An 18,938-nucleotide genomic window follows, 5' to 3' on the forward strand; every position below is an offset into this window, starting at 1 on the left:
TTTATAACAGTTGTTAACTTCGTTAAGGCTAATGCCTCTCACTCTAACTTGAATTCAACTCACTATTAACTAGTTACTGATATGAAAAGCTCCAATATTTGATCCATTTGTTTTGCACTCAACACGACCCATATTCATGTTTGTTGCAGCAGTGACGTGGCCTAATGCTATCCCGAACCACTTTACAACGAAATTCAGAGCAAACGTGACCTAATTTCGATCGGCTTTTTCGATACAACATTTAGCAAACATGTAATACATTCTCACAATACAAAACTTACAAAGAACCCTGGCATTTTAAATTTTACTCTGTATCCGATCTTCTTTGTTTTGAAAATGCAATGGCTTGTGGTAGGCGACCGGCAGTACACGGTAAAATCTCTATTTCTACTATTTCTATTATGTTGTCTCATTGACGCTACACATTATGTACCCATTTATGTATTTATAAAGACAGTTTTTTGCAGTTCTCCGTAATGTGTATACTTCGTCCACACAAAAAGTCTCACAGTCAGTGATAACAGTCAACTTCATCAAACTGCGAAACAATGAAGAAAACAGTTTGCCTTTAGCAATTATCTGCATAATTTTTATTTGTAATCACAGCAACACGTTTCGCTATTGTCCCCGAGTTCTTTTTGCTTAAATGAACATAGAGTGAACACTAAACATGCAAATTAAATAAATAACATAACGTGAAGTGTATATTTTTTAAAGAACGTATTTTAAGTATTTCCAAAACCTTTTCCGCAAGCGTTTGGCCGCATTGTTTCCAGCCTACAAGTTAAGGCAGTCATCTCTCACTCTTTAGTTTACAGTTTAATCACGGTCACGCAGTTTTGTTGCCAGGTGTATTTCGTATAAACATCAAATAAATGTTTTTCACTGTTACATGACAACGTAACTTCTGTGTCTTTGCAATCGCATCAATAGCGTTAAGACAGCATCGTGCCAGGCAATTTCAAAATAATAGACATGAGAAGAAAGGCTCAATATGCGAATCACGTAATAGTAAAGTATCTGTGGCTATTGAATTCATGTCAACGGATCTCTAAGTGGTTGCTATGTTATAAGTGCATTGAAAGTTGCATTGTTTGGTGTCTTGAAGTGAAGTTGGGAAGTTTTAGTAGCAGTGTGAAACTCCACAAACTTCGAGCATAAAATGAAAAAACTCTCTGCTTTATCTATCTCACGATATTTTACTATTTTTTGAATTTGTACAAACAGTATTGATACTCAATAACTCACCATGATTAATGTCAAATGACGACATGATGATAAAATTACTATTAAGACAGCTAAGTTGCTGTCAGACGGAAAGGTGCACTCGCTTTTATTGTTGAATTTGTGAAACTTAAATCTAAATTTTTAGGGGGTAGTCATGTAAAAACATTTTATTTTTCTGTATATAGCAACTGTTCGTTCTTGACCTATAACCTAGAGGACTAAATGCCCCTGTAGAGTTAGATGTAAATTATTTCGAGTAGCAATATCTTGATTAAAATATATAGCACTCAACCTGGAAATAAGATGACGAAAACTGTTATCTGAGAGAAAGGCACGTATTTCAAGATTTCGAAAACATATCTATCAAGGTGTTTCTGTGTTTTTTCAGCCTACAAGTTCAGGCAGTCACCCCTCACTTTTCAGTTTAAAGTTCAATTCTGTGTCACCGAGATTGTAGTTTTGTTGCCAGGTGTATTTCGTATAAAAATCATGACAATGTTTTTCACTCTACCATGAAAATGCAACTATTGTGTCGTTGTAATCACAACAATAGCGTTCAGGCAGCATCGAACCTGGCAATTTTGGGGTAATAGACATGAGAAGAAAGGCTCAATATGCGAATCACGTAATAGTAAAGTATCTGTGGCCATTGAATTCATTTCAACGGATCTCTAAGTGGTTGCTATGTTATAAATACATTGAAAGTTGCATTGTTTGGTGTCTTGAAGTGAAGTTGGGAAGTTTTAGTAGCAGTGTGAAACTCCACAAACTTCGAGCATAAAATGTACACAAAACTCTCAAACTTTATCTGCCTAACGATATTTTACTATTTTTTTATTTTGTATAAACAATGATACTGAATAACTCACCATAATCAGTGTCAAATGACGAGGAGATGATAAAGTTTTCAATTAATTGCTGTCAGACGGAAATTTGCACTCGCTGTATTTTATTGAATTTTTGGTTCTTTAGTCACATTATGCACGGTAGTCATGCAATGTATTTTTCTGTATATTAGTAATCGTGCGTCTCGGACTTTTAATCCTGACGACTATAATGTCCTTGTACAATTCAATGTAAATTATTTCGAGTATTTTTAACTTAATTAAAAACACATAACACTCAACATGCAAATAAAATGACGGAAACTTTTATCTACGAGGAAGTATCGCATTTAAATATTTTCGAAAAACATATCTTTCAAGGTGTTTCTGCCTACAAATTAAGGCAGTCATTCCTTACTCTTAAGTGTACAATTCAATCCTGTGTCATCGAGATGGTAGGGTTGTTGCCAGGTGTATTTTGCATAGACACCGTAAGAATGTTTTCGCGGTAATATGACAATGGAAATTCTGTGTCATTTGTTATCGCAATCTCCTGCCCTGCTAATTTTGGATAATAGACAAAGCAGGAAAAACTCAACATGCGAATCACGTAAACGTAAAGACCTTGTGGCCATTGAATTCATGTCAACGGATCTCCAAGTGGTTGATATATAATGGATAAATAGAAGTTTGCACTTAGTTGTGTCTTGAAGTAAAATTAGAAAGTGCCAGAAGCAGTATGAAAACTCAACAAACTTTGAACATAAAATGTACAAAAACTCTCCACTATATCTGCCCCACGATTTTTTTACTTTTCTTTGAATATGTACAAACAGAAGTGATACTCAATAACTCACAATGATTAATGTCAAATGGCGAGGAGATGATAAAATTACAATAAAGACAGCTAAGGTGCTGTCAAACGAAGACGAGCACTCTCTATATACTGTTGAATGTGTGGTACTTAAGGTAGTATGCGCCTCGAAAGTGAAAGACTTAAACTTTTGCTCAAACTTTCCTTAAGGAATCTTTCAAACCGTTCTCTTTCAAAATCAAGAATAAAAATAAGGGGTCACCGTGCAAATTTTAGTACTAGAGAAACAAATTACCCAAGATTTACCGATATTTGAAATTCAAAATGGCAGCCATCCCTGTGTTAACTCCATGGAGAAAAAATAAAATTGTCGATTTTCAAAAAACTAAGCCGATGAAAATTTTTCTTTCTCCAAGAGCTTCAAAATGAGCCCCCACAAGTGGTAGATCAGAAAAGAATCGTAAAGTTTGAGAGTCAGAATATCTGTCCCCGAGGCGCGATCTACCTTAAGTCAAATTTTAACCTTGACGACTATAATGTCCCTGTACATTTCGATGTAAATTATTTCGAGTAGCAATAAATTTATTTATAACACATAGCACCCACCATACAAATAATATGACGTAATCTTTGTCTTAGAAAAGGCACGTATTTCAAGATTTTCGAAAACATATGTATCAAGGTTTTGCGTTGTTTTCAGCCTACAAGTTAAGTCAGTCTCCTTCACTCTAAAGTTTACAATTCAATCCTGTGTCTCGAGATGGCAGTTTGTTTCCAGGTGTATTTTTAGTAAACCTTGTAAGAATGTTTTTCACTCAAACATGAAAATGCAATTTTTGTGTCTTTTGTAATCACAACAATAGCGTTTAGACGGCATCGTGCCAGGCTATTTCTGGATAATAGACATAAGAAGAAACACAATATGCGAATCACGGTGAATGCATGTCAACGGTTCCCTCAGTGGTTGCTATTTATACGTGAATTGAAGGTTTCATTGTTTGGTGTTTCTGGCGTCTGGAGAATGCCATTTGATCGCAGTGTTTGCGTAGCTGTCTTTTATGGACGTACAAAAGTAATCCTCATCAAGGAGACTTTGTCTAACAAAAACATATATCGTTTCCAGTAAACGGAGCACAGCTCTCTTCCACCTCAATTTACTGTGACAATAAATGACGACATCAATAATCTAACGTCTACATGAATGCATCTCTGCCCTGCAGCAAACACGGCCTTGCCGCCGTTTGTTGCTAGATAGACATGGTCTAAAATAAACATAATCCATTTTATTTAAAACATGACCACAAATTGCGGTTGTAGAGAAACAAATGTACCCCACATTTACTGATATTTTAATTTCAATATAGACGAGGGACAAATTTAAATTTCGAAATTTAAAGATCTATGACATCGAAAACTTTATTAAAGCCCGGAGCTTTAAAATTATATCCCATGAGCGATTGACCATAAAGTAATTAAACAATTGAAGAGTTGCCAAGAGCAAACTTGGCCCAATGCCAATCTTCACTTCTGTTGAATAATACTACGGTTACCCTAAAATATCGACGGGTTCATGGTAACAGCAACGTTTCTGATAAGCAAATTCTGAACAGCTCCTTATCTTTCATGGTGGAATATTTTTACCAACCTGTTATGTACCGATGTCAATGGCAGATAGGACCATTTCAAGTAGCTTTGCTATACCCACTCCCCGCTTTCGTGGCCATAAATATTTATAACAGTTGTTAACATCGTAAGGCTTATGCCTCTTACTCTAACTCGACTTCAGCTCACTATTAACTAGTTACTGATATGAAATCTCCAATATTTGATCCATTTTTGCACTCAACACGGCCCATATTCATGTTGGTTGCAGCGTGGACGTGGCCAAATACTATCCCGAAACACTTAACAACGAAATTCAGAGCAAACGTGACCTAATTTCAATGTTCGTTTTTTTTCGATATTACATTTAGCAAACTTGAAATAGATGCTAATAATGTAAAACTGACATAAAACCCTAGCATTTTAAATTTACTCTGTATATGATCTTCTATGTTTTGAAAATGCAATGGCTTCTGGTAAGCGACCGGCAGTACACGGTCAAATCTCTATTTCTACTATTTCTATTGTGTTGTATCATTGACGCTGCACACTATGTCCAAATATATGTATTTGTAGAGACATTTTTTGTAGTTCTCCGTAATGTGCATACTTCGTCCACACAAAAACACTGAAACGATGCTCGTCAAGCACCGATTTCGTGGCTTTACAATGACGCGTAAACTTGAACTCACAGGAGATCAAATGTCTTACAGTTTAAAAAAGCATGTGCTTTGCGAAAATATATTTACTAATTACAATGAAGTCTTGTTTTTGCAACTGGGGGACAGGCAGCTAGATGACCCCTCCCTCGAGACAGGATCAGCAAAATAAGGGTAGGAATAAAAACATCAGACAAACTTGATAGGATAATCATGCCGCAGATGACGTTAAAATACGTTTATCAAGTGAATGACAAGTATATAGACGGGTAACGATGAAGGGTAAGCTTACTAAATATCTTCGATACTTCCAATCATCACAAATCTTAGTTCTCCTTCAAATCAAATAGTGTCCCTCTATTATCCTGATGTTCCCTCAACTTTTTAAACTCCCCGTAAATACCAGTCAATTATGAAGGTGTTCGTGAACGTAGCCTAATCACGTATACCTTATACGTTTAACAAAACGATTGTAACATATAAGAGAGTAAGCAACTGAAAGATGGTTAATTTCTTTAAAAATGACACAAAGCGGCTTTAAAAGTGTTGTAACGGGCTGAGGGACTATGAAAATCAAACAGGACAACAATCCATTTATTATTAGCTCACGTGTTTACACACGTGAACTAATGCCATGGCGATGTCTGTCTGTATGTCCGTGTGTGTCTTCTGTCTGTTTGTCTGTTTACACGATATCTCAAAACCTCCTGGACATATTTAAGTCAGATTTGGTAGACAGGTACCATATGCTACTTGCAAGAACTGATAAGATTTTGGTTGGTGTGGCTTGCATATTAATAGAGTCATGCAATCTCCATTTTTCATAAAATGGTTTCCCTAACGAGACAGTATAGAAAGTGTTAACATATACCAAGAAATACTGCAAAAAATTTCATGAAACTTTTCATTGATGACAATTTCAAAACAGTATGATGATTCTGTGAGTGTCATGTCAATTATCTGCTAATTTGCATACTTTTGAAGTTTTGTTATTAGTGACATAACTCTAGAATTCAACACCGAATTTGATGGTACATGCAACAATCATCGATCTAATATATATCTAATTGTTCTTATAAGCGTTGGGCAGTGTCAAGTTAATAAATAGCTCATTTGCATATTTTATGAAGTTTTGTAATTAGTCATATAACTCCGCAATAAACGCACCAATTTTGATGAAATCTGCTGCAGGTACTGCTCTGACAAATATCTGGCTATGTTGTAAAGCATATAATAGTGTGAAGTTAATTAACCGTCCATATACATATTTAATCAACTTTTTAATAAGATATATAGTTCTAAATTGCGGCACCAAGTGACACCTGCTACAGATATTGATCTCATAAATATCTAATTGTGCTATGAAACATTGAGCAGTGTCAAGATAATTAAGGGTTCATTTGCCTATTAAATGAACTTTGTAATAAGTGATATTACTCAATATTACTATTTTATATAGATATCTAATCGTAACATGAAGCACTGAGCAGTGTCAAGTTAATAATCAGCTCACTTGCATATTTAATAACGTTTGTAATTAGTGATTTAACTCTGAGAGTATATATTATATATATATATATATATATATATATATATGTGTGTGTGTGGTGTGTGTGTGTGTGTGTGTGTGTGTGTGTGTGTGTGTGTGTGTGTGTGTGTGTTAATGTGTGTGTGTGTTTTATGTCTAAGTGTCTGTGTGTCTGTGTGTGTCTATGTGAAATGCACATGGATATACAATAGGGGATACTATAGATATGTTACAAGAGTTTCCGATTAATCAATTCATACTTATCAAATGAATTGTACGATACATATGTATACTTACCTTTGATTTGTAGAGAAGTTAAGGATTAAATTAGGACGACAAATACCATACAATGTCACGAGTACCCTTGGTAAGTCTTTGTGATCGTGACAATAAGTATAATTCCCTTCTGAAGAATCACACTGCAAAATTATCCGAGTTGTTTTCTTTAATATGAGCGTGGTACCGAAGTGACCAAAGTTGAAAGTAAGGTCGAGGAACTGGGATACCTAGTAGATGTGTGTTTTGCGTCCAGTCAATTTGGACCTTTGCCGAGTTTTAACAAAGGGACCAGCTCATATTCTTATTTGCTTGATTAGACCCTGTCCAAATATAAATCTTTGTTGAGTGGGAGTCTAGTCTCAAACAACTTTCAGCATATTACACAGACTTCGACGATGAAGAAGTGACTCAGCTTCTAAATCTTGCTTCCATTTTCACATTAAGTGTGAGCGTAAATGCATTAGTTTAATCCCCGAAGAAATGTTTTTAAAAGAGATCACCCTTCTCACGGTGTGCATAATCGGTGAGTTGACTTAAATTTACTATGTAATTTCCATTCCATTGTTTTTTCAAATGTATAACAGAAGGCATTCTCAACGTATTCACGTACGTAGATACGTATTTCCGTATGTATGTATGCATGCATGCATGTATGTATGTATGTATGTATGTATGTATGTATGTATGTATGTATGTATGTATGTATGTATGTATGTATGTATGTATGTATGTATGTATGTATGTATGTATGTATGTAAGTATTTATGTATGTATGTATGTATGTATGTAAGTATGTATGTATGTATGTATGTATGTATGTATGTATGTATGTATGTATGTATGTATGTATGTATGTATGTATGTATGTATGTATGTATGTATGTATGTAATGTGATGTGTTTTTTGTCTCTTTATGTGCTGGTGTGAGTGTGTGTGTGCACACGAAGTGGAAAGCGTGTCTTTGTATATTGAATCACTTTTGGTTGATCCTGTATGTTTTAGAGCATGGTGCTGCTATTGGGTAATTCCCCCACATTCCGATTGTAAAATTATTGACAACTTTCATAGTTCAGAACTAAAATCAAATGACTTTCTTGAGTACCGCTTGCTATGGTAAGAGACTAAAAGCCAGGAGGCTATGAAATAACTTATGAAATAGTTACTCTATGTCATAAAAACTGAATATTCTTCTAGGTGTCACGTGTCTGCATGCAATTACTTTACCGTTGTGGCTTTGTTATTCGTTTTAAAATTAATTATGTGCGTTTATTTTAATTGCATTTGGCGTAAAGAGTCTGTGTTTTATGTATACTTTGCTTCTAAAATTGTATCAATTCGTTTGCAATATGAAATCTTGTGTTTGGTTATTTTTTGTCAAATAATACTCACTTTCATTATCATTGTCATTTTTAGTTTGATAATTTTTGAAATAGACTTTTCGATCCTTTCACTTTGGATGATGATTTTCAATTTGATTTTAAACATAGAAAAATGTACGTTTAAATACATTTTGGTGTTGAATTTAGTTTTAATTTTGTTGATTTTTTATTTTAAAGTCAGTGCATTTTCGCTTTGATTGAAACTTTTGTTTGCGTTTGGATTTTATTTTCATTTCAAAATCATTTTCATTGCAATGTGCAACCGATTGACAAATCTACCGATATTAGTGTTGCAAGGTAGAATTGTGTCATGACGGTGGAAGCCATTCAACCAGAATTAAGAGTGAACTTTCGGCAAATTTAAACAACTTAAATGGTGTTGCCTTCTACATTATTTGTATTTAACCATAAAATTCGCATATTTTTCCCACCTATGCAATATTGGATCATGTTCAAACCGTTTGCATGATTATTCTCCTGTTACATGATCGCGAATGTGGCTTTGCAGTGGCTACGCCAACAGTGCCCGTCTCGAGGTTATACATGTGTTACGACAAAAAAAGGTGGTGAAGTCAGCGATATTCTTAAAATAAGTTTTTTAAAATTAATTTAATAAAAATCATAATTTAGTCGGGGGGAATATTATAAAGCAATGTAAGGTTAATAGAACTTAGCTTAGCTGGGTTTGCAAAAACTCCTATTTTGCAGTATCCAGGGACTTAAGTTCAGACAGACACTGGTGAGTGAGAAAGTCAGTCCTTCTTTGGCAAATAGGGCTGCATGGTGCATAGGAAAACATAGCAAATATCGAGCGGCAGGGTCTTAAAGTGAAACCCAAAACTCATGTATTTATATTGAATAGAAGTTATCAAGAGAAACTTTAAAACTTTCTAGTAATATGCTAATTACGGTTCTAAAATATATTCTCTTGTTGTAAACATGACCTTCAGAATGTCTCTGACTTATGAACTGGTCATTGGAGAGAATGAAATGCTTAACACATTGATAATGTACTTTCAAGCAGCATTATTACAACCATAGCGAGCGATGATGTCAGCCTATTTTTTGTTTCTCAACGTACGAGACGAAAACAGAAGTTTATGCCTTGTTAGTCTTCGGATCATATCCAGGGGGACTTATGGTTTTGGGTACATCTGTCCATCCGTCCGTCCACTCAGATATCTCAGATATGTCAGAGCCAATTGCTTTCAAACTTGGTACAAGAATAATACACGTTGGCAAGCACATGTATTTCGTTTGTTATGGGTTCCGAACGCATAATAAGTGTTAATTTGCATAATTAGTAATTGTTGAAAAAGAGCTCTCTTTCTTAAGAGATTGCACCAAGTTTGATGAAACTGTGTACACATGTCGGCCACACACAGCTCTAATAGCACGCAAAGACACATGTCAGCATTGTGTCAATTAATTACTAATTTGCATATTTTATGAATTATCATAATTCCGCTAATATTTCAATAAATTTTGAATCAATCTTGATTAAATTCCTTACAGATGTATACATACTAAAGGTAATACGTTTTGCAAGGTATTAAGCAGAATCATGTCAATTAATGGTCAATTTGAATATTTGATGAATTTTTGTAATTAGGGTGCTATGCAAGAAATACCCACTGAAATTTGATGAAATGTGGTACAGATGTTGATATATCAGAGATGTAACAGTATGCAATGACACTTAACAGGATCATGTCATTTAATTGCTAATTTGCATATTTAATGAATTCTCAGAATTCCATATAAATGTCAAGAAATACTTACTCAAAGTCTATGAAACTTGGTACACATATTCATATACCAAAGTTGTAACCGTATGCAAAATCATTTTGTAGAGTCATGTCATCAATTTGCTAATTTTCATATTTCTTGAATTTCTGTAATTAAGGAAATATGTCCAGAAATACCGCAGTAAATTTAATGAAAGGTGGTACAGGTGTTGATTTCAAAGTTTTATAACAGCGAACAAAGACATTCACAAGTATCTTGTTAATCAATTTCTAATTTGCATGTATAGTGAACTTTCCTTATTAACGTACAATGTCAAAAAATATTGCACCAAATTTGATGAAGATCGGTACAGATATTGATCTCAAAGTAATGCAGTAGCTTGCTAAGACAATCATATCATGTCAATTACCTGCGTATAAGCATATTAATACATTTTCATAATAAGACTGATACTTCAGGAAACATTTAATCAAATATGTTGAAACTTGGTATAGATATTGAGTTCATGTTGCTTTTACCGTGTATAAAGACTATCGTAGCATGTTAATCAATTTCTAATTTGCATATTTAATTAACTTTCCTAATTACTGCGATACGTCCACGAATACTGCATCCAATGTTTTATGAAACATGTCACAGATGTTAATCTTCCAGTAGTGGCGACAGCCTTTAAGGTCAAAACTGATTCAGTACTTGTGTAATAGCTCTCCGTGGATTTTGAGTGATTTATACTACTTTCGAGGGAAACGAAACTCCTTTAACGTATATTTTTGTTTAACTAAACGTATTCGGAACTACATATCAGAAAAAGGTAGCGACCAAGATTTGGAGCAGTGTTTGTTCAGTATGAGGGAGACTATTTTATGTAATCTGGATGATTGACATAGGCCAGGGCTTTGAACGACCCAATGCACGACGTAAGAATTGCAGACAGCGCCATCGGTATTTCCAACCACATTCTGAAACTAACATACGCTGAACAATTCAATCATAAACGTGGCACAGAAGTACGGCACCACACGACACCACACGACAACAACTACCACAAACTTTGCCGAACACACTTTCGCTTAACAATCGGCGAAAATCCGAAAGTTAAGGAGGATGCATTGTCGGCACTTTCGGAAAGAGAGGCGAGAGCAACCGTAGGCGAGGCGAACGTGGACGGGTTACATAACCGCGTCACGCCTTGAACAATACCCGTTGCTAGTCTGTGTCTATATTTGTCAGTGTTTGCAGCTATAATGAAGTAGAAAGTGACTTGATTACCCTTAAAGACACTGATGAGGTTGCCTCTAGGTACATTCATACTAAGTTTCAATGCTATCAGAATAAATACCTCAGAGAAGTTGGTGTTTAGACCAAAAACGGGAAACATTTGACTCAAAATACAAACATGAAAATTTTACCACAATTTTAACAAATCTACAGAAGCCAACCCTACGACTATGCGTACCAAGTTTCAAGGCAATTTGAAAAGCGCTTTCAGAGAAGCCGTTTTGACCAAAACGAGACAAAATACCCGAAAAGTACAAACAAATTTCACACCCCAATTCGTACACACCTAAGTATAGGTAATTGTACGGGTTCGAGTGGGTTTACAATTCTAAACCTCACGGCTTTAGCTGGCATGTTGTAAACCGCACGAGGCCGAAGGCCGAGTGCGGTTTACAACTTGCCAGCTAAAGCCGTGAGGTTTTGAATTGTAAACACACGAGAACCTGTACAATTACCTACTTATACCACGAAAAAAGAGGAATTTGAAAAATATCATGACCTTATTGTGCGGTTCTATCAGAATGATCAATTTGCATTGCGCCTTAAAACACCTGGTGTCATTAGGGACTGAAATTCTGACACAATCGATAGTTTAATACAGCTTTCTGATTGGCTAATAAACTGACTGCACTGATCCAGGTGCACATCAATTTGCCACGTGGTATGATACATGTGCATGTCACTGTGCATCGGCCACGCCACCAGTGTGGACGCATACTTGTATATCTCCGACACAATGTAATCAAGCGAAGTGGAACGGTTTTGCTGGCAGTTTGGTAACGCTATACCACTTGATGACAGAGAGGATTTTAACCAAACGGCAGACATAAAAGTGAAAGATTTTCTGCTTCCGTGAACAGTGCACAATTGACTGAAATACAAGGATCTCGCGTACTTCAAAATACACGCAAGTCTACCGGATCAGGCGTGTCAGTGTCGGATGCATGGGGACGTACCCGAAGCGAGAAACTTAAAACAACTCCAGTTAAAAGCAGCGAAATATTCATTTGTGGATGTGTGGAATATCTGGATATCATACCGGCCATTCGGGCAGGTTAGTTTCAATTATTTTCTTACATTTTCCCGGCGTGACTGTTATCGTTATTGTTTCTTCCATCGTGTTTTGAAAGGCCAGTTTAATGTGACAATAATATTTGAAACGTTCGATGCAATGGGTCTATCCCGCCCGCTGAGTGTTGTCCTTTGAACGGAGTTTCAAGTGTGGGATTCCATTACTTTCCGCTCAAATGTCATTCCTTTTCGACGGCAATATTTTTCAATTATTGATTATTTTCATTAAATTCAGGTTGCTGCAGCAACTTCTTTGTATGAATAAGGGCTTTGATGAACAACTATTTAAAGAATGCACTGGTCATCGTCCTGATGAAGAATTTCGCACGTACACTGCGTATCAGCAATGTCCTGCAGAAAACCATGTCTAACTTTTTAAAATCCCCACAACCTGTGACAAAAGTTGATGTAAAAGTTGAAGAGCACCATTCTCCGTGCTGCTTGTCAGATACCAGTACGTTTAATAACCTCGTACACAAGTTCATCAGGCCATATTTCCATTCAAAATCAACACGGTGATAAGTTGTCATTGAAATGTAATTTCGCTAGTTCATTAAAAGTTGCCATGTGTACAATCTGCCAGATGTTTGATTTTCGTTTATATGTAGATAAGTAAACCTTTACGCGTACATTGATATGGAAAGTAGTAAACCTTACGTCTGTATTCATTTGATAATGAATTCTATTCATTAAACTGTAAGGTTTACTAATTTCCATATCAATGAACCGTAATACAATTGGTGTTGCGATAATAAACGTACGGTGAGAACAATGTGTTACATGACCATGAGTGGTATAACTTAATATACCTTATGAACCTGCATACCTAATTTTAACCCAACCTGACCTAAGATATCAGAGTTTTAGCAATTTGCCGGATTGTTTTCCTTTTTTCCCCCATTTTGCATATTTCTGGCAATGATATGTTCATTTGAATAATTCTCAGCTACACGCTAAGATGGTAGGTGCAATGGTTTAGAAGTTTTTGATCTTAACATACATACATACATACATACACAAATGTATGTAAACGAGATGCAAATGAACTGATTCACCTTATATGATAACCTCTGTTTGGTAGATATACATATACCAAATGTGAGGAAAAATGTTACCTTTCCCCAAACCAAGGCTTTTGCATATTTTCTGCTAAAAGACCTGATATCTTAGAGAAATTTCAATGAATTTTGCATATTTTTATTTAAAAATTCAAAAAGTGAAATTACACACTGAAAGATCAACATCTGTACAACCATAGACCCTCTGTTTAGGGACTACGGTACAACATGTTGTCAAGTTTGATGCAGTATTTCTTGACACATCACACTAATTAGGAAATTTCATTAAATAATCAAATTAGAACTCACTTAACATGACACTAGTAAATGTCTTTGTACACCATTACAGGATTAGATTTTGTAAACTTTGATGCAGAATTTCTGAACATATCATGTTAGTTACTAAAATTCTTCAAATATGAAAATTAGCAATTACTTGGCATTCATGCAAGAAAATGCCAAGACATTTTGACCGGTTGACCTCGCTGTTAATTTTATGCAGGAAATTACAATAACAATGATTGGTCGAATGACGCAGTGCCTTGAGGGTGGGATCGCCAGTGGTATATGGGGAGGAGTACCTTCCCGATGGTGATAAGTGGTGCAGATTACCGTCGCCTAGGTGACTGGCGTATACGCGTGCCAAAAGACACCTATGGTTGATTTCCTGTTGACCAGTCGGATGGCAAAGTTGCAAATACCTGGACTGAACCATTTGGTTTTTTGTGGTGTCGGTGGTACTTTGACAATATAAGTAAAGATGCACATATATTGAGTTTATTGTCTTGTTTATGAGCGGCCAGTATTTCCAACAGCATAAATTATGTGCATTTGCCCTTGAAGAAATAACTAATTTTCGAATAAAACATCGCGAATGTAACTACATTCCTTAAGCTCGACGTACACTTAAGTGCCCCAAAGAACCATGAAATCGCCCGACTTTCGATTGAAGAGATGAGTTTTGCCAAACCGCGTATACAGAAAAAGTGGCAGATGACTTTATTTTTAGAATCATATACTATAGACAGTATAGCGAGATGTAGAAAATGTGAAACAGGCTCCCCACCTAACTATCCTAAATGTTTATGTGTCGAGTTTGTGTTTGATTCGTTTCGAAAATGTGTTCCTACATTCTTATCCGATTGTTTGTGTTAATGAAATGTTTGTTTCGCTTTGGATATTTGTAGAGAGGTTTGGATTAGTGTGTACGGTAATGTTTTGTTTGTGTTGGGAAAGCTTATGGCGAGACGCAGCCGAACCTATGTTGTTACAAAAGTTGATAGAGTCGCCCTTTGACGCTTGCGTTTCGAACCCGAGTGTGGTTTCTCATCAGTCGCAGTGTAGATTCTTTCCTTAGTTTGTGTTTGTGAAAATTTATTTTAATGCATTTTAGTGGTCTTGCTTTCCGATTAGCGAGACAAGTATATTAATTTTGGTCACGTTGTGAGTTCGTTTGGCGGTTCGTTTGTTTGATCTATATTTCTTTACTTCGGTAAATTTTGTTTTGACTGGTGTGTCTTTTAGATTTTTGCGGAGGTTTGTGAATTTTTAGGCAATAAGTACCACTGCGGGGTACGGATTTTATGTTTATTGGATCAAGATACTTACAAGTATCCTGGTTGATGTGCTTGTTCTCGTACATTTTAATTAATAGTTCGTTTACTTTGTTTACTGTTTGTTCTGGCTTGTTGTGTATAATACTGAGTGTTACGTAATTGCCTTTCGCATTCGAGTACGTAATCGTTTGTGTTGACAATAACGAAAAACCGACCCTTGTCGAAGGGTTATTTTCCCAAAATTTGTCCATTGTTTGCAAGCTGGTTTATCGCGATTCTTTTGGCACGCTACATGTTTTGTTTCCTTGTTTGAAAGGGTATCTCTAGAAGTGCGAGTTTAGAAGCTTCAGATAGCTTTCAAGTTTTTGTTTTTTTGTTGTTCGTGGAGTCCAATTTGACTTTTCTTTGAATTGGTGTTGCGATTGTTTGTGTCTCACGATGTAGCGTAGTCACATTATACGACTTTATTTGTTGAAATCCTGAGGTGGTTTTATTAGTTCCAGAGACCAGCTCTGGAACTGTTAGTTTTTGCTCACTTTCCTTCTTTCTTTCTTTCTTTCTTTCTCTATTTCCGGTTTTACTACCATAGAACATGCTATAGACAAATTTTACCTTAATTACCCAGAATGCATTGCGACACGCTTATGACGTCATCGCTCAGCTCGGACGAGTTTTACGGGCATTTCTTGTTTGTTTATTTTTTTTTTTATTTGGCATTGCTCAACTATCATATTGCGTTCAGTTATTAATAATTCTAGCTTTCTTTCGCTTTGTTTTTTGTTGCTTTTTGATTTTATTTTCTCTAAATACTCGCCGTACGTGGCGCTATACTGTTTCGCCCGAATGCTCATGAGACAACATGGCGGCGTATCGATCGCCTCGCTCGCACAGAGAAAGAAAAGCAGCCTTTCCCTAAGTTAAAAGCCCGGCTGGGCACATCGTGTACCTAGGCGAGGTGGGTGTGCTCGAAAACGATGATCAATGCAAAATTTGGACTCAAAATCGGCTGTTTTGGCGGAGAAACTGCCCGCCGTATTTCTGAGGAGCCACCAGCGGTTTTTCCTATATCAGTCTGCGGGCTGTGGTGGAGGCCGTTTAACGCCGGTAACACACAGCCCTGCCATGCAGAGCTAGGCATTCATAGTGAACGTACTGTCTGGCATGCACCGGCATGCGTTGGCTGCACGTAAAAGCAACTCAACTTTCCAAGATCAAATGGTCAGTATCTTGTGAAAACAGCGACATAGCAATGAAAATTGTTTTGTCTGTGCTTTTAATCAAATGAAAATGCATGTGGCTCAATTTCAACGGCCTAGGTCCGATGTTTCCTCTCGTCTGATCATCGTCGTAAATGACACGCCTCTTTACGGCAACAACTTGGCGCTACCCGTCAAGCGATTGATTTTTGGTAGGTCAGCGGAGCGAAAATTATTGCTCTGGCTCGCGAGAATGTCGTCTGATAAACATTTCCGTGCGTTGTGCCCCCCGTATGTATCTGTTGCGTTTTTACCGTACATGTAGGCATTTGTAATCTGTGTACTGTAATTCCCCGGACTGCCTTGCTTTTAGTTGTATTATGGTGTTTACTGCTATCAGCCCTGAATATTAAAATCAAAAGCACTCCTTCATTCTGCACCTATCTTTGTCACACATTCTCTTGTTTCTTCCACTGCTCTGGTCTCTGGAACTTCGCTTTTGCTTGCAAATGCTTTCTAGTTCTTTTTGGTTTTGTTGGTGTCCGAATGTATTTTAAGGCTTTTGCCTAGTACTATTTTTCGGAGTTTCATAGTTTGAGCGATGATAGGTTGTTGTTGAATTTCATGTTGTTGTCGGCTTTTCTTTAGAAATAGCTGATTTATTTCCACGGCCATGTTTTCTGTTACGTTACTGTGATTGTTTATTTTGTATTTAATGTTGTGTTTCAGTTGTTTGTTATGTGTACGATTTTTGTTATTTCTTTTAAGTGTTTGTGTGTTCTATGTCATTTTATCGTATTTTTGGTAGTTCTCTTTTTGGAGTATTTGGTGGCCCTAAAAAGGGCCGCTTGGTATGGGTTTTTGTTAGCGCTTGGCGCGTTTGTTTTGGCGATGAGCCTAGCTTTTTATGCTTCTTTTCGCCGATTCGATGTGCTTGGTGAGTAGGTGTTTGCCGCCTTCTTGTCACTGTGTGTGCGTACATGGACAGTCTGCATAGCCCTTGAATGTGGTCTTGATTTTGATCAAACTTACAATTTAGGAGTATATATCAAAACTGATAAATGATTTATGTGATTACTGTAGCTATAGATAGGCTACATTCAGGACGGGCAGCGACGGGCAGTAATTAGTAGGCAAAACAGGTGGTTTTCACCGTGGGCAGAACTCGGTGCAATGATACTGAACATTAATAGTAAGCCTGTCACCTTGAAGGTAATGCTGTAGGTGAAACAGGGACTTCAAACGCACGATGGTACAAACATGGAGGTAATACCTCCATGGTACAAACAACACCACAAGTGAAACGTACACATAGAAATACACGCGTTCCTACGTTGTGCCCACCCGGGCCACGCAATTAAAATATGACTGATACTGCTGGATAGTGTTAATTGGGTCGGTAAACAGTCAATTAATAGTTTAATTGACTACCTGGGTGATTGGCAGGTCGTGTCCAACGACGCATATGCAAAGCAGGCCAAATAGCCCCCAAAGTTATTGACAGCTGGCCAGGGGTCACCATGAATACGTAATGAAGCTTCACTACGCAGAAACTGCGTAGTCAAGCCCTTCTTAACCGGTCAAACCCTCTTGGCATTTTCCCTCATGTTATACGGCTAAATGCCATTGCACATTATGACAGTACGGAGAGATCAACATCTGCACCACATTAGTAAAATTTGATGCAGAATTCCTGGATATAGAATACTAATCATGATTATTAATTGAATATGCAAATTAGCAAAAAATTGACAAAATACTGACAGAGGTCTTGTCTGCTATAAGAACTCTCTAAGACAAAAACCAGGACTAAATTTCATCAAATTGGCTCAGTCTCTCTACAAACAGAGCTGTTTTTTAAAAATTAAATAGTCATTCAATTTAGAACTAATTATGCATGCCATGCCCAAAACTATGGACCTGCATATGTATTGCTTAGTGTTGTTGATTGTACCAAGTTTGAGTGGAATTGGCTTAGGCATATCTGAAATATTTGCCTGCGAAAATGCATAGACGCACACAACCAAAAACAATAAGTCCCTCAGACTTGGTGAGTGAGGGGACTAGAAATATACACAAAATACTGCAAGAGCTCAAGACATGAATATTTCTCGGGGAAAATATATAGTTATACTGTACATAGAAAGATGAATAATATATTGTCTTTGATAATTTACATTTTCATGACACTAAAATATGTACTTAAATTTTTTCTTGAAAAAATAATGGCTGATATGAAAAATATCGCTGACGTATTGAAATTGGTGAGATTCAAGATTGAAGACCTCAGTCAGATTTTTGGGATCGTCTCTCTTGTGTGTTACTTCAAGACTTTGGAAACTTAAGCAGTACTAATTTCAAACCTTTTTCAAGACCTTCACTGCCACGCTGGATTTATACCGTGGACTTTGTGCAATTTCAAGCCTGCAAGCCAAAGGACTGTTTATTCACCGACTGAGCTGAGATATGAAGCCTGTACACTTTTACAGTTTGCATTCTATCCCTGACTTAGCAATTACTTTTATTTTTCGTAATAAATTTCGTTTTATACGGAAACTGCTGAGTTCACCTTTTGTTCGTTTTCTGTCGTGTAACAAAATTGGGGGCTCGTCCGAGATACGAATTTTTTTTAGCCTTTCGACAACAGGTTTCCAGCCTTTTCAAAACTACTGTATATTGTGAACTCAGCGACATTTAATCGTGGTAAATTGAAACCTG

At 36.5% G+C, this 18,938-nt stretch overlaps 1 protein-coding gene across 1 annotated transcript in view; it reads left to right on the forward strand.

Annotated features, from left to right (window-relative positions):
- The first annotated feature begins 7,319 nt into the window (after window positions 1-7,319).
- Window positions 7,320-18,938, forward strand: part of LOC139128562 (tyrosine kinase receptor Cad96Ca-like) — a 66,716-nt gene continuing 55,097 nt past the window's right edge. The window contains exon 1 of the mRNA XM_070694320.1: window positions 7,320-7,456. The gene's annotated coding sequence lies outside the window, so the exon portion shown is untranslated. The remainder of the gene's footprint in view (window positions 7,457-18,938) is intronic.

Source organism: Ptychodera flava, unplaced genomic scaffold (assembly GCF_041260155.1).
Source record: "Ptychodera flava strain L36383 unplaced genomic scaffold, AS_Pfla_20210202 Scaffold_59__1_contigs__length_806204_pilon, whole genome shotgun sequence".
NCBI classification, from domain to species: Eukaryota; Metazoa; Hemichordata; class Enteropneusta; family Ptychoderidae; genus Ptychodera; species Ptychodera flava.